At 36.3% G+C, this 25,249-nt stretch overlaps 1 pseudogene; it reads left to right on the top strand.

The window, feature by feature from the left end:
- Positions 1–319: 319 nt before the first annotated feature.
- On the top strand, positions 320–23,099 carry LOC113043194 (paired amphipathic helix protein Sin3a-like; annotated as a pseudogene).
- Positions 23,100–25,249: the final 2,150 nt, after the last annotated feature.

The following is a 25,249-nucleotide window of genomic DNA, read 5'->3' as shown; positions in this document are numbered from 1 at the left end:
CTGCCTTTGAAAGGCGGGATTTCGATAAGGGGCGTGTTCTAACTCAGTAATAACTGGCGGAATTTAGTAAAGCGTTAACATAAGTATCACATCTCTGTCAGTGGCAAATAGTCAAACCGGTGTTTTATTTTTTATATATATATATACCGTTCCTTTGCTTTAAAATATACTGAAACACATTGTTAAGCGTCATTTCAGACTTAATATTAATTCAAATTGAAAATAAAAACATGTAGTGGAATACAACAGGTGTGCGGAGTACATCCAAAGCATTTCTGTGCCTATATGCATTTGGCGGGTCGTATTCAAATCCGGATGACGCATGTGGTCACGTAGACCAATGGGAGGAGAGGGGGGCGTTCCCAACTATTTGTTCCAAACACGAATCCGGAGTGCGAGGCTCCTTTTCGCAGGTATGTAGCAGCTGGGCGAAAGAAAACACATTTATGTTGTCCTCTTTTAATCGAATGTACGTCTCTGTTGGTGTCTAAGTGCTTTTTGCAGAGGGCTGGTCGCTCAGTAGATTTTAGTGCGTTAATCGAGCTGTTCGTTCGATCATGGCACATTAAGGGGAGAAAAGGGGGCAAAGCTTTGGCCAACTGAAGCAGCAAAGAAACGTGTATGTCTATGTTGTGCGACACAAACCAATCTGTGTGTGTCCGATGCTTTCCCGGGGGCTTTTTTAACTTGTTTTTGATCTGAAAGCAGATCTGTAGCTCTGTCTGGTGTTCGGAGGAGGAGGGGGGGGAGAGGTGCTCAAACACGGTTAGACATTTTCCCCTTCAGTCTCCCAGTAAACAAAGAATATTAGATCTTGTGTTTATGCTGTAATGTATGATCGGATTCATCATTTTAGATCCTCGCATGATCTCACAGCGAGTCCGTGTTTATGCGATCAGATTTTTTAGTTCCCATTTTGACTTTGGGTCTGATTACTAAAGGACAACATGTCATGATAGAGGCGTGTGTGGTTCTGGTGTCGTGTTCGTGCGTGCTCGTTCAATCCAGAAATCATGTGATCATGAAATGTGTCCTTAATAAACGTTTGAGGATGTTTATACGCGGGTCTTTTGTTAGGTGTCGTGTTATAGCGTTCGCGAGCTCGCGGAGTATTTGAGTGCTTTGCGTCAGAATCAGTCCGAACTTGTTAATTCTGTAAGTTTTAGCTGTTTTGGTTCGTGTTGTTTTGGGTTTTGTCCGTATTTTAAGCGAAACACTGGGCGCGCACACACGCATAAGCGAGCCTCAGCTCCGACTGACTGACTGCGGACGGGGCGAGGAATCCCGGGCACTGGCTTAAGCCCCGCCTCTCGTGGGCGGAGCATGGCAATATGAGCCTCACGTCATACATAACGCCCTCTCTGAACAACCGACCAATCAGAATCGAGGATTCTTCCGCGTATACGCCCCTATGGGCTTACGTCATGCTCTACGCGTTGTCAGAGCGTCTGGCCAATCGGAGTCCAGAATTCTGTAAGAGGCGGTTATTTAAATAAAATACCTCAGTCTGATTGGCCAGCTTTTCGGAGGAGGCGTAAAAATGACGTAACCTCAGGCAGGAAGTTCAGGAAGTTGCTGAAAGCGTCCAGAGCTGATATAATGCCGCGACTTTATTAGGAAAATCACAAAGAGTAATAAGATTAAGTCTGGCCAGATCGCTACTCACTCTCCAGTCTAAAAAGTGATTTAGCGTGCATGCTTCTCAAAGCCATTCGTAGTTTCAGGAATGCGCGTGTGTGTGTATGAGAGTTCACCCCCCCCCCCCAAACAATGTTAATATTTGTTTGAGTGGCAGTCGAGAACTTCAATTAACATACACCCCAATGTCGTCTCTTGAGCAAAGAGCCAATCAGAGACAGAGTGTGTGGAGATGGCTTGTAAAGCCTATGTTAGCCCCGCCCCTCCTCAGCGCTTGTTTTCAACAGGAATTTAACTTGATTTTAAACTCCGTTTTCATGTGTTTTATCGGTGTTTTCAGTGTGAGTTGTAGTATTTAGGTGATATTTTAACAGCCGTGGTGTACTATAAGCGCAGCTAACGGAGGCGGGTGAGTCTCAGAGATATAAAATACCAGTTTTATGCAGTAAGTCTGAACTTTTATTCCTGTCAGTAAGCTGGTTTTCTGTCAGACTGAAACTTCCGACCTTTAGTTTTCCAAGTTGCTTTGATAAAAGCGAAATTCCTGACTAAAATTTGCCACTTTTAGTCGCTGGTTAGCAAGTTAGCATTAACTGTCTGCATGTGCAGGAGACGCACGCACACACACACACGCACGCGCGCGCACATGTATGCACACCCATATACATTTATATACGTACTTATTTATACACACCTAAGCTTTTATATACACGCATACACTCACCGTGCACATGTATATATACACCGCATACATATTTACATGTACGTTTATATACACATCATACACATGTGATCCACTCTATTGCTTATGTGTATCATCACATCATATACGTTTGCATGTACATATACATTGCCGTGTTCTTTATTCATCAGATAGTCAGAGTCTAGACTAGTAGATTATTGATAATGGTTTGGACTACAGCCAAATCATGATATTTAATAAGGTGCTGTCTTTGTCTTGTCTGTTCCAGGTCTTAGTTTCCGTCTTGAGTATGAGTAAAGCATGAGGAGGCGTTTAGAGGATCAGGAGCCAGTGTTCACCCCACAACAGCGCCGGCTTCCCGGCAGCACAGAGGGCTTCCAGCACAGGGTTCTTGCCCCAGCGCCTGCTGTATTCGAGGCTGTGGCTGACACCATGCAGCCTACCCCCGGAATACAGTACCCGGTTCCCCAGGCATACCAGGTGCAGACACACACCATCCATCGTGATGCATTATAGCTCCAAGGAATGAGTTCACACTTGCATCAGTTTAATCCAGAGTGACTCTAGAATCTCCAGAAGCCAAAATGATATGTTAGGATCATTGCCATACTATTATAGTTTATTTGTTTTTTCTTATATTTTTTCTGTTTTTATTTTACTTGTAGTGCTTTTAAAAAGTGTCTATATAATTTTTATTAATGTTTATTTTAGTTTCGGTTATTTAAGTTATGTTAAGTACTGCTAAAGTATTACAGTTTAGTACAACTAAAGGAAAATGAAAAGTGTTGCATTGGAAATTGACTGAAATAAAATAAAGTTGTTGTAAATAATTATAATGGTGAGGTACAATTCATACTACTTCATTAAATAACTCCAAGTAAATTGAAAATAAGACATAATTTTACAAACAGCGTGAGTGAATCACCGCGCGCTCTCTTGCTCTCTCAAAAATGCAATTAGCTTGAAGTCACATCGCGTCTGCACTATAAGTGAGCTGCACGGTTGACACAGGAATTGTCACTTACACTATCAAGGCAGTCTTGCATCATCACTTAAGCTTATAAATTGCATTTTTTCTTTTTAATTATTGCCAGTGTTTAAACCAACTAATTAAAGTAACAGCGCACTTTTAGATTTAAGGAATACATTTTAAAGTTCTTAATTAAAGTTCTTTATGAACCGCAGGATTGCTTGTAATAAACATTTAAATGCAAAAGGAAAGTCTGTAAAGCTGAATGTTTCTGTCAGTGGAAGTTTTTAATTCAGAATGTTTGTGATAACGTAAGAAAAGTAGTTTAAATGTTTTGCTTTAGCAACTTAATAAGTCTAAAAGTAAACGCAAAAGTAAAAAGCATCGAATAACTGATGAAAGCTTGTATTACTGTACTGTGTAAAAAAAAATAATAATAATAATAATCACAATGTTGAAAAAGCATTTTAAGTAACTATGTTTGGATTTAAAATTCAAATAATGGATAAATGTAGTGTTTGTGGTAAACAGCCATGAATAAGGACCAGATTTCTGGTATGCGTGAACCTCTCATACAGCTCACAAAATCAGGCTTGCGCTGTGTAAGCTATTGTGCATCAATTACACAATTGTAAAAACAAAAATACAGTGCATGATCAAACATTTAGGTGAGATAAATATATATTATTTAAAAAATGTCACAAAAAAAAAATGCCCCCCTCCACTCCTCAAGTAAAAAAAGAAAAATAAATCATCTCATGAGAGTCACATATGAGAGAAATTCATTTTCAAAAATGTAATTCAGGCCTGAGTAAATGTGTTAGAATTTTGATTGGATCATCAATATTCTACATGATAAAAAGAAGGCTTTAAAAAGATCGGTATTGGTTATCGGATCAGCAGATATTGCTTTCTGTGATCGGCCTCAAAAATCCCGATCGGAGCACCCCAACACTCATACATGTATATATTTAAGGAATATATGTAATATGTATTTATAGTTATATATAATATAAATCATATTTATACATGTAAATACATTTCTTAAATGTATATGGTGACAAGGTGATGAGGGGGCTTCAGTAGAATAACCGTGAACTAAGGTCAGATGAGATGTCGCAGGCCATATGTCAGTAAAAACAGATTTACCTGCCCTACCAGTAGAACACACAAATGCATCTGCGCACAGTGTATCATTTCATATCATTTCTGTGTCCGGATCAGCAGCAGCAGCTCTTAAAGTAATAGCAGCCAAATAACCTAATAGCCTAGCTTCTGTCATAGTATATTAATCAAGGATAAAAGGAAAAAGAGGAAATCAATAACTTTTGTAGCTTTAATGATTACTATATATTTAATTTAGTATTTAGTGGTTGATAGCTTTATTCAATTTCTGTATATTACCTACTTTCTGAAGGGCACAGGTCAATAATGGGTTTATATGAAGATGAAGTTTTTTGTTTTTTTTAAGTCTAATGTTAAAATTTATAGCTTTCAATTATACTATAATGCTGAATGGCATTAGTCAATGTTTAAATATTACGGAAAAAACTATTTCCTAGAGACATCAGTAATATTGGTATCAGTGATACTCACCTTCAGTCATAAATATTAACAAATAATAATAAAAAATACTGTCTTTATATTGTTTCGCCATTCATTTGAAGGTTGAATCTGAGATTATTGCAATATAAAAGTGTATTTCAAAACTTTAGTGTTAGGTGGGATTAAGCGCAATTAATTTCAGAAAAAAATTGCGATTATATGTATATTAGGGCTGTCTGTCGATAATTTTTAAAAAAATCTAAAAAAATCTAATTAATTACATGATGTGTTGATGTATTAATTTAATCGCAAATTACAGTTGTCTGCGAAAATACAACCAAAAGATTATTTAAAGACCTTACAAATACTAGCTTTATAAACAGATATTTTATTTGATTCAATGTCAAATTTATTACACACAAACGTTATAAAAAACATAAACTATGGAACATAAAAGAAGATAATTTGAGAAAGATCTCCTTTTTGTTCTTTTTTGTTCATGCAGTGGAAGTCTTTGGTAACCGAAACAGCTTTGTTACCAACAATCTTCAAAATACCTTCTTTTATGTTCAACAAAAGAAATGAAGTCATTCAGGATTGAGTAAATTACGACACTTAAAATTATTGTGGTGAACTCCCCCTTTTTCATGAAATAATACTCTAAATAAGAAACTAAAACTGCCAGCAGGTGGCAGTAAATGTGTCTGAGTCTGTTTTTTATTAGATTTGTTCAAACAGCTGATTCATTCAGGAATTCAATAAATGGTTCACTTTATGAACAGGACTTTAAATCATTGATTCATGAGATTCGTTCAAAATGTGGAATTATTTAGTTTCTCACAGATGCACAACAGTTCTGTTGTGGCTTTATAGGTAATATTTTTGTTGGCAAAATTGAGCTAAAACAGACAATAATGGGTTTAAAATAAACAATAATATTAACTTCTGATTTACTGAAATGTTTTGTATAAAATCACAATTGCACTCCTATTCGGGACAAACAGCACTCGTGTGATATTCAGTGTTAATTTTGGCAGGCATTTTTGATTTAGTCTTAGTCTTTATCTTGAGACGAAAATGCTTAATAGTGTTAGTCACATTTTAGTCATTTGAGTCTTTCATAGATTTAGTGTAGTTTTAGTCGACAAAAAAGTCATTGCATTTTTGTCAACTTTAATCATTACTTTTAGTCATGGTTTTAGCCAAACTGTAGTTACCAAAATTCATTTTGGTAGCTATTTTTTATTTGTAGTCTTTAAACTAAAATAATCATTAATTCTTCTCTACTTAGACCAAATCAATTAAGCTTATGAGAAATTTGAATCAAGGACTGAATTTGGAAAAACTTAAAATTATGACCATTTTCATTTTTGGTTAAACTATCCCTTTAACAGTAGAGAAAAAGGAGCAACTTATACAAATATTATTATTATTATATATATAAAAAGAAGCAGCAGCACAATAAGACAAATACAATAGAGATACAAATTAAACTCATTTTTCAGATACAGTAGGTTTTACTTAACATGTATAAATTTATTTAACATTTATTTATTACATTTATTTTTGTTGTTTAACATTAATGACAGATAGGTATTTAATTTGGAATTCTGTCCTTTTAAGAAGGAAGGCATGCATGAAATACTGATGTGTTCAGTTTTCCCCAACCTGTTCACATTCACCCACCCTATAAGACTATAAGTCGCACCTTTTTTCATAGTTTGGCTGGTCCTGCTACTTATAGTCAGGTGCGACTTATTTAACAAAATTAATTTGACATGAACCCTCTCGCGGCTGTAGACTGTAATGTTTTCTCTTGGTTCTTGGTTCTAAATAAATGCGACTTATAGTCCAGTGCGACTTATAACCCGAAAAATACGGTAATCCATAACAGATTGTATTTACTTGAGATACTCTACATGATAAACATTTGGACTGTTATTTGTGTATTTGAGCCCTGAGCACTGATTGTGCGCTGTATATGAGAACTGAGGAAGTGGAGCATGTGCGCGCGAGAGAGCGAGAACACTTCTATCAGCGCAATTCTGCTTAGCACGTCTTCACTAACTATAAATTAATCGACAACGAATTGTGACTCCCGGGAAAAACAGGATGTCTAGTTACCTTATCCCTACCCCTTAGGGTGCTAAGCTCATTGTTTCAGATCACTAGTTCGTGTTTTATTAGTCTATCCATCCACTGGCTGCTATACTGACTAGATATACGAATGCCCCTTATCCGATCGCAATCCGATGATAGGGACGCACATTTTGAAGGACAATAGCCTATAGGATGCATTTTGAATGTCGGGTAGTCCTCAAATAACATTATAGTCCAGTCTTGTCTAGTTAACGAAGACGCGGCATAAATTCCATCATAATTTTGTCATCAGATATTAGTTTTAGATCGTCAACTTTTCGTCTTAGTCACAGAAAAAATTTCTGTCAATCAGAAAAAGATTTTTCGTCTTGGTTAACAAAATGAAGACTGTTGATATTCCTCTCGCTGCCGGTGTTTATATATTTATATTACTATTATACAGTGTATATAGTAATTTTGCTTAGACCGAATCTCACAGAGGCTCCACATAACTCAGATCTTTGCACCATTTCTGAACATAGGTGTCCACAGTGGCCCAAAGCTCAAGTGGTCACAGTCACACACCCAGTCCGGCGGCGGCCCACAGTGGTGCTCATCATCATGGTCTGGCAGCGGTCCAGGCCCACGGTCCCGTGCCAGTGCAGGGCCACAGTCACCCGCCCACCCCCTCCGCATCTGCACAGGGGCAGCAGCAGTTCCAGAGACTCAAGGTGGGATGGGATTTCGTGTTTGGGAGTCAAACCAATGCAGTCCTGCAATAGCAGCTGTGTACGTGAGATAAACTGGATTGTCGTTCCCTTCCTACAGGTGGAGGACGCCCTGTCTTACCTGGACCAGGTGAAGCTACAGTTTGGCAATCAACCACACGTCTACAATGATTTCTTGGATATCATGAAAGAGTTTAAATCTCAGAGGTGAGTTTATTCACGTGTGAAACATCACGATTCTAACTTGTATGCTTTAAATATCTTTACTGTTAATGCGCCCTTGCGGAAAAAAATCATACTTTTTTTTTAATTGATCAAATAAAAAATAAAAAACATTAGTTAATCATAATCATTTCGAAAATTATCTCTCTTTCTCATTCTGCAGTATTGACACCCCGGGCGTAATCAGCAGGGTGTCGCAGCTCTTTAAGGGTCACCCTGATCTCATTATGGGGTTTAACACGTTTCTTCCGCCGGGATACAAGATTGAAGTTCAGACCAATGACCTGGTTAACGTGACCACACCCGGTCAGATCCACCACATCACACCTCACGGCATCTCTGTGCAGAACATCCCCACCAGACCACCGCCTCCACCGCCACCACAGCTCCAGAACCAGATCCCTGCAAACCCTCCCAGCCTGGCATCCACACCCCCCGCCCAACCCACACCGAAAAACAAGGTACTCAGACTAAAAAAGTAAAGCTTATTTACAGGGTTCATGTTCACAAGGTCCCGTGGGTCCCTAAAATGTCTTTTAAAAAAAACGTTTCTTCATGTATGTATACAATTACAATTTAAAATGTCTTTAATACAGTGTTATTTTAGTATCATTGAGATACTATTATAGTTAAAGGTACAATTTTCTAAGATATTTGCAGTAAAATAGGCTAGTGTTATATATTTTGTACAGCTGATTACTAACAATATCTCTAATGTTTTCAACTACGTGTAAATCATGAGAAAATTCCCATTTTAAACCGTGACACGGGGCATTGACGTTTGTTACCCTTTGTTACCGCCTTTACTGACGTAGAAACTACATGACAACAGTGTCATGAACAAATACGGAAGTAATGTCTAGCGTCCAGCAAACCATTTGCTTGCTTCAAGCAGTTCCTTATTTACTTTTTGCACGTTTTATGGTGGATTGTGTTACTTATTCATGGAACATAATTACCGTTTACCGTCTGCCGCTGGTTGTGTCGACAAGGACAGCTCCCGTAAACTTGTGTTTTACTCGACAGGTGAGTTGTTTTGATTCATATCTTTCCAGAAATCGTATGCTATTATAACAACCAACAAGATTAGTATTATGGGCCATACACGCAAACACGGGGCATCGTGTCTCTAGACCGGCATGAGGACGCGTCTGTTATGACATCAGGCACAACATTTCTAAAAACTTAACCTCATCTGTTAAATCCTTGGTTTATCTTTCCGTCTGATTGATGTCCGTCAGCGGTTGGGTAGAAGACAACAAATCCCATCATTCTACGCTCCTTCTTAGCGTCAACTAACCACGAGATTGTTATTGTTTTGGTAGTGCGCCCTCTAATGGCAGGTCCTATAAACTGTACCTTTAATTCATATTATATATTTAATAATTTTGCAATAATTGTTGTTTTTGTAAAAAAATTACATCTAGTTTATATAAATTTTAGTTTTAGTTTTAGATATTTTAATACATCAATTCAATAATAAAGTCAGTATCAGCATATATCAGTTAATGTTTACTTTTTTTCAATTAATTGTTTTTCATGGTTTAACTTTATTTTTTTAATACAAGTACAATATCCGTTTAAATGATTATAGAAGCCACTGCTTTAACACTGCTTAAAATTGTCATTTTAAGCAGCATTACATTTAGGGATAGAAAAAAAACAAGAATCACTAAACTTAATATGATTATTAAACTTCAAAAGGCAATTATTTAATTAAATGAGCGCTATGCATTCAAAGTCAAAAAGTGAAGTTTTCAGAGAAGTTTGCAGTCATTGAATACTGCGCATTTATGGCAAGTGTTTACTTGAAATAATAATTTGTCAATTAACTATTGGCTTTTATATTGGAATATGTTGTAGATGATTGTAACAGTGAATATTTTATCTCCCTCATCCATTTGAATGATCAGCTAGAAAGGAGCACTTAAGTCAGCAATGACATTTCAAAATAAGAGTCCCAGAGATTCCTGGCTTTTTGTAATTAAAAGTTTTGCATTATGCATAACTTTTTTTTTTTTTTGGTTAACCGGTTTAGTGTTTAGATGTTATGGGTTTGTTTTATACGATTATACAGTAATATTTTATTTGTGGCGGTCTTAAGTCTTAAATATGATTGTCCTCATTTGTAAGTCGCTTTGGATAAAAGCGTCTGCTGAATGTAAGTGTAAAATCCCTGCATATACCTTGGTTTACATCACTGATATTTTTCCATCTCTCTCCAGCCACTGCAGTCTCCAGCTCTGACTCCGAGCAGTCATCCCAATCCGTCCATCCCTCCCTATGCGTCCCCTCGTTCGCCCCGCTGCAGCCCCTCACCCCCGTCAACAGCATGCCCACCGCCCCGCCGCTGCAGAACAACCAGCCCGTGGAGTTCAACCACGCCATCAGCTACGTCAACAAGATTAAGAACCGCTTCCAGGGCCAGCCTAACATCTACAAATCCTTCCTCGAGATCCTGCACAAGTACCAGGTCGGGCAGAAAACTGAAAACACTTCACAAACGAATTATAATTCACAATCCACTTACACGTATACTTATTTCGTTAATCAGAAGGAACAGCGTAATGCTAAAGAAGCGGGCGGGAGTTACACCCCAGCTCTGACTGAACAGGAAGTTTACGCTGAGGTGGCCCAACTCTTCAAAAACCAGGAGGATCTGCTCTCTGAGTTTGGACAGTTCCTGCCGGACGCCAACAGCTCTGTGGTGAGTTTGACAGAGTTTCCGCCTCCACCCTGACTCCGCCCACTGGACGGATACATTACTCCAGATTTAGAATCTTTTAATCTAAACTTTGTCTAATCGAAAATAATTAACTGTCATTTTCAGAAGTTCAGGGTCAGTTTAATCTGGTTTTCTGATATTTTAGTGTTATTGAGATTCTGTTATAATTTTTTATAAATATTTCAATACTTTTAAGTTGTTATTTTGAAGCTTATTAATTCAGGGCTTAATGATTAACTTTTTTTCCCAGTGAGCACATGTTCACAGAAGTTGAAAATTTAACCAATTTATCAAATGAAATTTATCAAATAATGGTTACATTATTTTTTTTCATATATAGGGATACAAGGAGACATCTACAAGCAGGATTATTTAACTTATAATAATACAAAACTACATTATTTTAAATGTTTCTGCTTCAAACTGTTGTTTGTAATTATTTAATTTTTTTATATCGTTTAGAACTTTGAGGTCAGTAAGATTTTTATAGGTTTTTTTTCTTATGCTCAAGAGCTTTTTTGATAATAAAAAAAACATAATATTGTAAAATATTATTACAATTGTAAAAATGTTTTTTTATTTATTTTTTTTTTTTTATATACTTTAAAATGTAATTTATTCCTGTCAAGCAAAGCTGAATTTTCAGCATAATTACTCCAGTTTCAGTGTCACATGAACCTTCAGAAATCATTCTAAAATGCATTCTTTTTTGGAACATATAATACTTTTTCCGGATTCTTTGATGAATAAAAAGTTCTAACATTTTTATAACAATATACACTACTGTTCAAAAGTTTGTGGTATGTTTTTTTTTTTTTGAAAGAAATTAATACCTTTTTTTCAAGGATATGTTAAATAGTTACCATATTTGTTTATTTTTTTATATATTTCATTATATAATGGCATTTTGATGTTTAATTATCACTTTAGGATGTATCACAATTACTGTTTTTCTACCTTTAAATTGAAATTGTACGTTTAATTAAGTTGATGAAATGTTAATTTATAGGATTTAATACCATTTAAGGGGATTTCAGAATTACATTTCATAAAACTTAATTTGAATCGCACACATGCTCCTAATTACTTTTCGATCAATTGTTATTCGTAAATGCGAGGGAAATGCTCAAACTAAATTTGTATTTCAGTTGTAGTTTTGATTTTAGTACTAAGTAAAAATGAGGTTTCCTGCTCTGAACTCCCTTTAGCTGCTGAGCAAGACGACAGCAGAGAAAGCTGAATCTGTGCGTAACGATCACGGTGGAACGGCCAAGAAACCACAGCTCAATAACAAGCAGAGGCCCAATCAGAACAGCTGCCAGATACGCAAGCACTCGACTACAGCCGTCACCCCACCTGTGAAGGTGCAGGAAATCCTCAAATTCATGGAAATACCTTTCATTATATACTGAATGAATTTCATAGCACTTGGCATACTTTCTTGATATCTGACTTTTTTTCCACTTTTTTTTTCTTCTTCTTCTCAGAAAAAGCTCAAGTTAATGAATATCAAAGATCCATCCGTGGCAGAATCTGGCAAACATGGAGGAACGGAGTCTCTTTTCTTTGACAAAGTGAGTTGCTTTGGGTTAACGCAGGGAAGCTGATGTAATACGCAGGTTGATTTTATCTCAAGTCTTGACTGCATTATGGATGCATTCGTAGGTGCGGAAAGCTTTACGAAGTGCTGAAGCATATGACAACTTTCTGCGGTGCCTGATCATTTTTAATGAAGAAATAATTTCTCGTGCTGAGCTGGTTCAACTTGTCGTTCCATTCTTGGGGTAAGTCCAGTTTGAAGTGAATTTTAATTGTATGTTATTCTATTTTATTTATTTATTATTATTATTTTTTATCTTAATTCATATAAAAATACATTTATCTTTTATTTTTTAATTGTTTTATATTTATTAAATGTATCTTTTTATTTATTTCCATTCATTTTTGGGAATAATCTTTTGTTTTATTTTAATTCATCTTTTATTAATTATTTTTTTTTGCAAAGCTGCCCTATAAATTATTTAGCAAGAGTGTTTAGCATTTTCACCATTCATTTTTTTTGGATTATATTTATTTCCTGAAATGTTGCAGTAGGTAGATTTGTTTTGCCATTTATTTTTAGTTTTATTTATTTTTGTATTTATTACAAAGCTGCCTCCATTATTTATTTTGCTTGCGTGGGTTTGTGTTTGAACTAATTAACCCATTTTTCCCCAGCAAATTTCCTGAGCTGTTCACTTGGTTTAAGAACTTCCTTGGATATAAGGAGATGTCCCATCTGGAGAGGTACCCAAAAGAAAGAGCCACTGAAGGAATTGCCATGGAAATTGATTACGCTTCATGCAAGCGTCTGGGATCTAGTTATCGAGCTTTACCCAAGAGCTACCAGCTTCCCAAATGCACAGGAAGAACATCACTCTGTAAAGAGGTAAGAGAGGATTTCCCGCTAACAGCAGCTTCTTAATAATGAGCATGCATCATGTGACACAAGCTTTTATTCAGAAACTGGTTCTTTGTGGCTGCATCAGGTGCTGAATGATACCTGGGTTTCCTTCCCCTCCTGGTCTGAGGACTCGACCTTCGTCAGCTCCAAGAAGACTCAGTATGAAGAGCACATGTACAGGTGTGAGGACGAGCGATTCGAGGTGAGACACTTCCACACTGGTTTCACTTGCTGTTGTGATGTAACTCTTGCTAACGATGTCGTCGACTCCAGCTGGATGTCGTATTGGAAACCAACCTGGCCACCATTCGTGTGCTGGAGGCGGTGCAGAAGAAGCTGTCTCGGATGTCTGCGGAAGAGCAGGCGAAGTTCAGACTGGACAACGCTCTGGGCGGCTGCTCGGAGATCATCCACAGGAAAGCCATCCAGAGGATATATGGAGACAAAGCTCTGGACATCATCGACGGACTGAAGAAGAATCCGGCAGTGTCTGTTCCCATTGTACTCAAAAGGTTTGAGAGAATGAGTTTCAAAAGGCCTGCTGCATTACGTATATCAGAAGATTTTGACTCTGGCCCTCGAGGTCCACTTTCCTGCAGAGTTTATCTCCAGCCTAACCGGCCTGTAGCTTTCTAGTGATCCCCAAGCCCTTGATTAGTTAGTTCAGGTGTGTTTGATTAGGGCTGAAGAGAAGCTCTGCATGGAAGTGGACCTCAAGGGATCTTTATTATATTACAGTGTAGTATATTATTTCTACTTGGTGCTTGAATAGTGTGCGTTTTTCCAAATATTTTAAATGCATTTATTGTAATTTAATTATTTCCTGTCCCAGACATCGGCAATAATATAACTTTATAATTACTCTAGGACATTATATATATATATATATATATATTTTTTTTTTATTATTTATTTATTATTTTTAATGTATTTGATTTTAACTAACTTTTATTGTATTATTTATGTACCATTATTGGGTATATTATATTATATTATATTATTCAAATTTAGTAATTCACCAGTTTGGATTTTTCAGATTTTTTATTTTTATTTTTTTAATGAATTTTATTTTAAGTATTTATTCATTCATTCATTTTATTTCTTGTATTAATATATATATCTTATTTAATAAATAGATTAATGTTTGTTAATTCATTTGTATTATTTTATTTTATTTCCCTGGATTTTTTTTTTAATCAGTAGTGGTTTAGCAATTATCAATAATGTTATTTATTTTTTATTTTATTTTATTATTATACTAGATTATCCAAAAATAATAGTTGACCAATGTGGGGTTTTAAAGCTGTTATTTCATTTCATTTTATTGCCAGTGTTTGTTCTAATTTAGCTGTTTCCAGTATCTAAATTGTAGCTGTTAAAAGTTTTGTTGTTGTTGAAATCAAGTTATTTTAACCTATGGTAAATATCCATCTTCTCATTGTGCGTCTCAGGCTAAAGCTGAAGGAGGAAGAGTGGCGCGAAGCTCAAAGGGGTTTTAACAAGATCTGGAGAGAGCAGAATGAGAAATACTACCTAAAGTCTCTGGACCATCAAGGCATTAACTTCAAACAGAACGACACTAAGGTGCTGCGCTCAAAAACACTTCTCAACGAGATCGAGAGCATCTTTGATGAGGTGAGACGCTCTTTATCCTCTAGAAGAAGTTAAAAGGTTTTTTTTTTTCTTCCTCTCAGAGAAACTTGATTGATGGTTGTGTGTTCGTTTAGCGGCAGGAACAGGTTTCGGAGGACAACAGTGCGTGTCCGAGCGGGCCTCACCTGACGCTGACCTACGAGGACCGTCAGATCCTGGAGGACGCGGCGGCGCTAATCATTCATTACGTGAAGCGCCAGAGCAGCATCAACAAAGAGGACAAACACAAAATTAAACAGATCATCTACCACTTCATCCCCGACATGCTGTTCTCCCAAAGAGGAGTGTTGCCTCCCTCTGAGGAAGACGATGAAGAAGAAGACATGGACCTGGACGAGGAGGCATCCAGGAAGCACAACGGGCTAACGGGAGGTGTTAGCGGCAGCCCGACAAAGTCCAAACTGCTGTTTAGCTCGTCCACGGCTCAGCGGCTGCGCTCCTGCGAGGACGCGTATAATCTGTTTTATGTGAATAACAACTGGTACATCTTCCTCCGGCTGCACCACACTCTGTGCTCGCGTCTGCTGCGGCTCTATGCGCAGGCTGAACGACAGATCGAAGAGGACCTGAGGGAGCGCGAGTGGGAGAGGGAGGTGCTCGGACTCAAACGGGACAAGAATGACAACACTGCCATCCAGCTGCGCCTGAAGGAGCCCAGTGAGTGATCAAACCGGCTAACTTTAACAATTGTTTGATCAGAATAGCTGACGAATTGTGCACAGTAAGATCAGGAACATTTTCGTGTTGATTTTTGAAGTCTGGTGGATGTTTGTTGGACTGGTTTTAGACACTCTCGCTCTCTCTTTCAGTGGACATAGATGTGGAGGATTATTACTCGGTGTTTCTGGAGATGGTGCGGAGTCTGCTGGATGGGAATATGGAGGCGTCTCAGTACGAGGATTCGCTCCGAGAGATGTTCACCATTCACGCCTACATCGCCTTCACTGTGGACAAGCTGATCCAGAACATAGTCAGACAGGTCCGTCTGCCCAAACCCAAAGTCATAACAGTGCTTTTGCATGTCATGCCTAAAAAAACATGCTTTGAAGTGATCATATTAGATTTTTTTTTTTTTGCCTTAATGTTTATAGTATAGTTCTAGTCTCTTTATTATAATATCTTTTCTTTATATATATATATATATATATTTCATTATAAATCAAAATTGTAAAAATAAAATATGTAAATAATAATAATTTAAAGTATATTATAAAAAAAAAATTAGCTACAAAAAAAACTTCCACAGATATAGTTAAAAAATATAGATGCATACACATGGGTGCATCTCATTAAATTAGAATATTGTGAAAAAGTTTAAAAAACATTTAAAAAAGTGAAACTTTCATATATTCTAGATTAGTACTGGGCGGTATATCGGTTCATTCCGAATACCAGTGTTTATTTTTCTTATGATATTAAAATATACTTTTTTTTTTATAATTTTTTTTAAATACAGCAATACATATGTGTTACTTAAAGGTACAATTTGTAAGATATTTGCAGTAACATATACAAAAACCACTAGGCTAGTGTTATATATTTTGTACAGCTGATTACTAACAATATCTCTAATGTTTTCAACTATTTGTAAATCATGAGAAAATGCCCATTCTAAACAGTGACACGGGGCAGTGCAGTCGCCTGTCAATGACGTTAGTTACCCTTTGTTACCGCCTTTACTGACGTAGAAACCACATGACAACAGTGTCGTGGACAAATGCGGAAGTAGCTTCGCGACAAACTTCAGCTAGAAAGAGATGTCGATCTCACTTGTGTTTTAGTGGGTTCAACAGGTGAGTTGTTTTGATTCGTATCTTTACAGACAACGTATGCTATTATAACGATCAATAAAATTAGTATTAGAGGGGGAATACACACCTAACGCGGGGCATCGCGTCTGATCCATAGTCTGATCGCGTCTTTGCATTGACTTTGTATGTAATCTACTCGCGCAAATCGCTGAACTCGCAATAAATCCATGATTTATCTTTCCGTCTGATTGATGGCCGTAAGCGGTTTGGTAGAAGACAACAAATCCCATCATTCCACGCTCCTCCTTAGCTTCATCAAACCACGTGATTGTTATTGTTTTGGTAATGCGCCCTCTAGTGGCAGGTCCTATAACCTGTACCCTTAAGTTTGAGAGGGGTCTCTTTTCCCTGTTGCACTGTGGCGAGGACACAGCTGTATGTGTTTCAAAGTGTGAAAGTTCCAAAACTGAAGCTGTAGAACTAGTAGAACGTGATGACACAGAAGAACCTGTCATTGACATATCCACCCCCCACTGCCATCAGCTCCGGCACGTCATACACACTAGCGCAACTTTCTTCCATAGAATATATAAAGTGATGCATCATATCTATGATTCGGTTGGAAGATGTCCTACCCTGCGAGCATGAGGTCTGACTCTCCGCCGAAGTGTGGTCTCTCTCGGGGTCTGTTCTGTGCAGCATTGCTTTCAGCTGGCCACACCACAGCCAACTCGCCAATAAATTAGTGCAAAATGCAGGCAGTGCGCTGCATGGGACAAATAGGTAATATAGCCAGAACAACCGCATTGCCGCTCAACATGCATATACTGTACATGCATGTTGGTTTCATCAGACGATGTCGCGATTATAAATGAGAGTGATTCCTGGTTAACATGTCCTGGTAACAATATTCACTCCTCATGACAGTAAAACGGGGCAATCTAAGTCAATCTACTGCACTAGCCTATTTCCTCTCTCAATCAGTAGAAAATGTGGTTTACATCCGGTCATGCATGAAAAAAAATAAAAATAAATAACAACATATACCATGAAACTGGTATAATTTTGAAAAATACAATGATGTAAATTTTTGGTCATACCACCCACCACTATTCTAGATTCATAACATGTAAAGTAAAACATATATATATATAATTAAAGCTTACAGCTCAGTGTCTCAGAATATTAGAATATTTCTTAAAATCAATTAAAAAAGGATTTGCAAAACCGAAAAGCTTGGTTTCTTTAAAGTATGCTCATTTATGCGCTCATATATATATATACATATATATATATATATATACATATATATATATATATATATATATATATATATATATATATATATATATATATATATATATATATGTGCCGTCAAACTATTAATCATGATTAATCACAACCCAAAATAAGTTTTTGTTTGCATAATGTGTGTGTATAAATTTTTTCTTAATTTTTATTATAATTTAAATTGTTAATTTGCTAAATGTTAAATTCTTATTATGAAAATAAAATTAATTTTATATTTTTAGACATCAAAAAAATGTGAAAAAATATATAAAGTCAATAAATAATGAATACCGTGAATAACAGAACAAATTAACATTATGAAAGTGGCTTGTTTGAAATGCATAGAATTATGGTATTTTTTTCTCAATTTATGGAATTTGTTGATTTATTTTGTATGATCTTTTTTACTTTTTTATTCCCCTTTTATACATTAAATTTAACAAAAAATGATTTTCTTATGAAAATAGTAATAAATGATCTTTCTGCACTTTGAACCAAGTTCCATAGAAATCAAAACCTTCACAGTACTGTGTCTCAAAAGATGAGTTGGATTCCTCTAAAATTTTAAAATCCTTGATCTGCCTTGTAAGGGATGAAAATCTCTCTTTCTCTCTGTCTGTAACTGTAGCTCCAGCACATAGTGAGCGAGGAGATCTGTGTTCAGGTCACAGAACTGTACCTGAGTGAGAGCAGCCACTCAGCCACCGGTGGATCTCTGCTGACTCAGAGCAGCAGGGCGCCGGCGGAAGTGTCCTACCAGCGCAAGGCCGAGCAGCTCATGTCTGACGAGAACTGCTTCAAGGTAGAGCTCTGAGCGCTAGAGAAGGCCACACAGAGAGAGTCTCGCGGTATTAAGAGTCTGGAATCTCTTTCTCTCGCTCTAGATGATGTTTCTGAAGAACCGAGGGAACGTTCAGCTAACGATGGAGCTGCTGGACACAGAGGAGGAGAACTCAGAGGGGCCAATGGAGATCGAGGTGAGCTTCTCCTACTGATTCACGGATCAAACAGGGACGCGAACGTACACACTAGTGTCATTTTAGACCGAATTGAAATGTTGTAGTGATTTTACGTTTACATTTTAGTCATTTAGAAGATGCTTTTATCCAAAGCAGCTTACAAATGAGGACAAAAGAAGTAATCAAAATCAACAAAAGAGCAATGAAATGCATTTAAAACAAAAATCAATAAATGAAAACATTTAAATTAAGTAATAATAGAATGAATGAGTTAATTATATATACAAATAATTTAATATTATATATAAAGAAGTAAATATAGGATTTTTTTATTATTATTTAAAAAAATAAATGTAGTAATAATAATATTAATTATATTATTGTTATTTAATATAATAATATTAATAATAATTAATAAAATGTAAAAGTCAAATCCAGATCTGCTATTATTCTTCAGTTCCAGGGTTATTATAGTTACTTGAAACTAAAATCACAAAAAAAAGAAATTGTTACTTGAAATAAATGTTAACTGAAATAAAACTAGATAAAACTTAACTTTTTTCATTAACTAGTTGCCAAAACAGTATTTGTCATTTTCACTTTTTTTTTTTATTAATTAAAATGGAAAATATTTTAAGAAAATAAATGATAGCATTTCACTGGAACTAAAATAAAACTATTCAGTGTTTATTTTTAGGAACAGTTTTCATAAAACATTTCAAATGTAATTAATTTTCGCCGTTCTCTTGGTCACATGTAGCGCTGGTCGGATTACGTTGCGCGGTATCTGTCGACAGATTTCTCATCTCCAGACCTGAGGGATCATCTGTCTCAAAAGCCTGTGTTTCTGCCAAGGTACGCTGTGTTTGTGACCCCTGACCCCTGAACTTCCCATCCACTGAATCTCAGCATTCAGACGGTTTACATCAGGGGTGTCAAACTCCGTTCCCAGAGGGCCACAGCCCTGCCCTGCTCCAACACACATACCATGACGGTTTCAGATAAGCCTAACTGATTAGATGAGCCGGATCAGCTGTGTTTAATTAGGGTTCAATCTAAACTGTGCAGGACTGTGTCCCTCCAGGAACTGAGTTTGACACCCCTTAGTTTACATGCAGCAGAGGAGTTTGTGGAGGTAAATACTATGGGTTTGTCATCATCCTCCTCTGTTTGTGTAGGAACCTGCGGCGGATCCGTAAGCGTCAGCGGAGCTGTGAGTCTCAGGAAAAGGAAGTGAAGGACTGCGGCAGAAAAGAGAACGCAGACAGCATGAAAATGGAGTGCATGTTCAAACTCAACTCCTATAAGATGGTGTACGTCTTCAAATCTGAGGATTACATGTACAGACGCACCGCGCTCCTGAGAGCCCAGCAGGTACGATCACACACACACCACGATAACTGATTACAGTCTCAGTCATGTTATAATATTCCCCAACACTGATTTTCTCTTAATGTCTAATATGAAAGAATTGTCTCCAGTTTTTTTGAGCCATTTAATTTTTGTTTTGTTCATTTGTGCACTTTAAAAACTGAAAACCCATATAAATATGAAATATTACATCAGTGCATATCAATATCTAGTTAACATTTTATGATACAAGCCTTCTCTTTTTTTTTTTTATCACATGAACTAGCACATCTATAACTCACCTTGTCCCCTCCACTGTTTTTTGTGTAAATTTTTACATTTTATATTGTTTGCAGTTTGGTTACATCAAATTTTACAGGGTTTTAAAAACATAACCAATGTCTAACATCTCACTTATTTATTTAAATATACAAAAATGATTAGTATGAAACTGCAGATTCATATTATTTAACAATTGAACCTCTGATTGTTTGTTGCCAAAATGGATTTTAATATTTATATTATGGTCTAAAAGTGATAGTATATTAATAACAGTTAATATTTATATTAATAAGATTTTATATTGGAACATAATAATGTAATTATGCACACTGTCAATTTGTGCAATATTTGTTCTTTGTTTGTCACCAATAGTTTTAATATTTACATTAAACGTATTAAAAGAATGATATTGATCAGATTGAATATATAAATTGATAGTTTTATATATTTAATACATTCTCATTTTGAAGTTATGTTTTATGCATTTAATATACTTAATTACAATCTCAGTTTATGTGCAATATAATTCTTTCCTCTTGTTACTAATATGCATTTAAATATTTAAATTCAAATTAATAATAAGATAGGATATTAGCAGGATTTAATATTTGTGTGTGTGTTTGTCAATTTTTGCTATATTGTTTCCTTTGTCACCAATAGCATTAATATTCACAATAAAAAATTGTATGCACTGTCAATTTGTGCAGTTTTTTTTACCTTCATGCCCATTAGTATTAATCTTTACATTAATAGTATTTAAAAGGATAGAATATTGATAGGATTTAATATTTAAATTGATGGTTTTATATAAGATAATAATTTAAATTTTGCATTTATGTTGTGTATATTTAATATAAAGAAATACATTCTCAGTTTGTGTAATAAAATAATTGTTGCAAATATGGATATTAATAATATTAATAGAATAGTATATTAGTAGGATTTAATATTTATATTGACTGTATTATATTGTATTATTATTGTATAATTGCATGTGTCAAAATTTATGTGCAGTAAAAATTTGTCATCTTAGTTGCCGATGGGTGAAAAAAATTTAATAATAATTATATATATATATATATATATATATATATATATATATATATATATATATATATATATATATATATATATATATATATATTATTATTATTATTTTTTTAAATTTAATCCCAAATTTTTTTTGCATTTTTACGTTAGTACTTGATGAGAAAAGCCGTTACTCGTCTCTCAGCACATCAACTCACCGCTCTGGCGCTCTCTCTCTCTCTCTCTCTCTCTCAGTCTCACGAGCGAGTGAGCACACGTCTGCACCAGCGCTTTCACGCCTGGACTCAGCGCTGGGTGAAGGAGCACGTGACCAGAGACATGGCTGCTGAAACCAGCAAGTGGCTCATGGGAGAAAGGCGGGAGGGACTGGTGCCCTGCTCCACCACCTGTGACCCCGAGACCCTTAACTTCCAGCGCATTAATAAGTACAGGGTCCAGTACGGCAGTGCCCACAAGAGCCCGTGACATCAGCAGAAAGGGGCGGAGCTCAGTGGCGATGTGAGATTTTTAACAGTGTTTTTGTTTTCCTTTTTTTATAAGCTGTTCCTGCAGAAACGCAGGTCGCCCAGTCCCAAAAAGCACGGGGTTGAAGACCTGTCAGTCAAACCCAGCCCGGACCAATCAGCACAGCCCTTACCGTAGACCAGCCCACTGATCCGATACATATATAAGACTCCATGCATCTCTTGAACGCCAGTCAAGTGTGTTCACTGGTTTTTGATAGTTAAAACAGGCAGCAGATCTGAGAAAAAGTGGCGGAAAAGTCTGAATCAGACTTTTTACGAAAACAAAAAACAAAACCGTTTCTGGATAAGTGCACTTAACTTTAACGTGACTTTAAGAGATTTATTCTGCCACATCATTCATTTCAGAGAATGAAAATCTGAAGTGTGATTTAAATAACAGTAATATTAGAATGAAAAAAATCTGTTTTTACTTAAATATGTATAGGCAATAAAAATCCAAGGCCTGTGTGAAGGCGTTATGAATCAGAAAACACACTTCTATCTGCTCCATGCACCAGCGTACAGTGAACATGACCTGTGAAACACACACACTCATAGTTTCAACAGTTTTGTAAATACAGTGTAAATATCACCAGACCTTTTTTATGCCAGATGTGTGTTGTTTAGTGCTTCAGTGTGGCGTTTAGGGAGAAAAAAAGCGGGAACCACATGGAAAACGATGATAGGATGGTTTATCACAAATTTTACCAAAGGGAGTCGATTATTAAGGTCGGGTTTGTTTTCTTTCTCCTTTTGTGTGTTTCCTTTTGCTCTTCTACTCTGTCTTCCTTTTTTTCTTTTTTTTTATTAGTAAAATGTTAATTTTGCCAAGTAGAAATGTATCCAGGTTCTTGTTTTTGCAATGGAAGTTTTTATAAGAAAAAAAAAAGCGTTTTAATTTTTGAAGTTTGAATATGGATCTCGTTTCTGTACACTTTTATCACTGACCATTTTGGATAGACCTTCAGCCGTGTCCTCTGGCAAACACACGCAGACACAACTCTTATGAATGTAAAGGTCTTCTCTATCGTTGTCAGAGGTTTCGGTCTTCACTCTGGATAGATTTCTGCTGGACAAATCTAAATATAAATATATATACACATTTTAAAAATGAGTCACAAAGCATGTCTTTTCTGTGGATCATTATAGACCCTTTATTTGCATATTATTTAAATGAATAAAAAAAATTACATTTGTAGCATAAACATCTGGCTTGTTTTTGAATTATTCATGTTGTGCAAAATTTTTATTTGCTGAAATGCATGCACTGAGTTTATGTTGGTGATCAGGGTGTAATTATCGTCTGTGGCCACCAGGAGGCAATGCAAAATGCAATTATATACAAAAGGCAATACACAATGAGGCAATGCACAATGATAGATATATATATATATATATATATATATATATATACTATTGTCTACATATTTAAATTTATACTAAATTCATACATACTGCATACTGCAAAAATCTAGTAGTCTATTCTAAAACGTTCTTTCTCTTTCTTTCCAGTCATGGCTTTTACACTTTATTTTAATCTATTACTATTTGTCTGCAATGCCTGAAGAAAGGTGTCTGTTATCATTTCCATTCATCTAGCCTATATCAGCATTCATATCAATAAGAGAATTCTTTTTACATCGCAGTTGGTATGCGTGTTTACGTAAAATCGATAAGCAGACAGCAAAACAATCATCTTTGGATGCGAAAGGTGCAAAATAATTCATCCAGTCTATGTTTTTCTCGGCAGACCCTGTCTGACTGTGTGTATGTTTGTTAGACTAGACAGAATTGTTTTGGACAAGTGAAGGATGGTGCTTTTTCTTCGGCCCAGTCAGAGTGACCCAGATTGTTGTGTGTGTCTGTGACTTGACAGGTGCTGTGTGTCTCCTGCAGAGAGCTAACGAGAGAGAGCGAGACTGCGCTGTCTGAGGTGTGTGTGTGTGTGTGAGAGAGAGAGAGAGAGAGACAGACGGATACTGAGGGAACCTTCATTAGTCTGATCTGGCATCTCTATAAGCTGATATAACTGTCAAATAAACTCTAGTCATGCAGCGCCGACTTATCGTCATAAAATATAGCCTGCATTGCAGAATTTTCTGGCGGAACATGCAATCGTTAAAGTGGTCATATGATGCGATTTAAAAATATTACAATAAAGACGATCTGTAATATCCGCGAAGACCATGTCTCAAATTTAAAGAGAGATTCTTTATGAAAGTTAGGAGTCAACCACTCCTACCTAAAACTTCTTGTTCTAACACTCCCCCACGTGTCTACCTCACGATGTGGGAAGATTTGCATAACGCCGCCCAAATGTTCACACAAAGAAAGAAGGCGTAACTTTTATTCTTGCTGTTGTTGCCATGTTGTGGAAAAGCTGAGCGTTTCGTTGTGAAAGCGAAACTATTTTCTTTGGCCTTCCAAAAGAGGACACATCTAGAAATCAGTGGTTAAGTTGAATTTACAACACTGTTCCAGAACAGTTCAGCCCAAATATTCAGATGTGTGCAGCTCATTTTACAGAGGATGAGGACTGTTTCCTGTGAGAGTAGCTTACAATGCAGTGTCTGTTTCTATAAAGTGGGGCAATTCCTACTTTGCAAGGACAGTCTGGCGTTTCTGACTCAGCCTGTATTTATGTTTTCATGTAAAGGATTTGCCACTGATGATTCAAACGCCAGTTTTGAGCAGTGTAGATTAGCGCTTGTTTCTCCAATCACAACTGCAGACATGGTTTTATGTTTCCGTGGTGCGATACGCAATGCAACGCGTAAAAAGACCGTATAAATCGTTATAATCCGTAATTATGTCCCCATTGGGAAAAAGCATTGTTTGTAAGGGTTTTATTGTTTTTCTCTGAATGAAAGAGCTAATCGGTAAAGTCAGACGTGCTCTTAGGACTATGCATGCGCACTGGCTGGTCTTAGCCTTAAAAAAATAAGCTTTTTATAATGCTATTTGAGCAAAAGTAACATGACATTTATTGATTTCAAATAGGACATTTAATCGTAAGCTAAGTGAACAGTTTTGGAGAATTTGATGTTTCCCCATTTATAGAGTTAAGAGTTGCAGTTTGACATGACTTGTCTTGAAAGGACTTTGGTAAAACTCTTGGATGTATTTTAAAGATTCTACGGCATGAACTTTAAATATTTTGCCTACTCTTGAAACTCCATTGTTTAGTTGATCCTGATAATTGCTCGTAGTCACAGTAAACAGTAAACCGTTTGACTTCCTTTGTTTGTGAGGGGGTTTGGCGCCACGGTATCTTTGTTTCCAGGTAGAACATTAAAGAACGCAACACACACGTCTCCCAGAAATCCTGAACAATTTAACCAGTCCGATGAGGACT

Source organism: Carassius auratus, chromosome 25, assembly GCF_003368295.1.
Source record: "Carassius auratus strain Wakin chromosome 25, ASM336829v1, whole genome shotgun sequence".
In the NCBI taxonomy this organism is placed as follows: domain Eukaryota; kingdom Metazoa; phylum Chordata; class Actinopteri; order Cypriniformes; family Cyprinidae; genus Carassius; species Carassius auratus.
The sequence above is the reverse complement of the archived record's forward strand: the minus strand, read 5'-3'. Positions and strand labels throughout refer to the sequence as shown.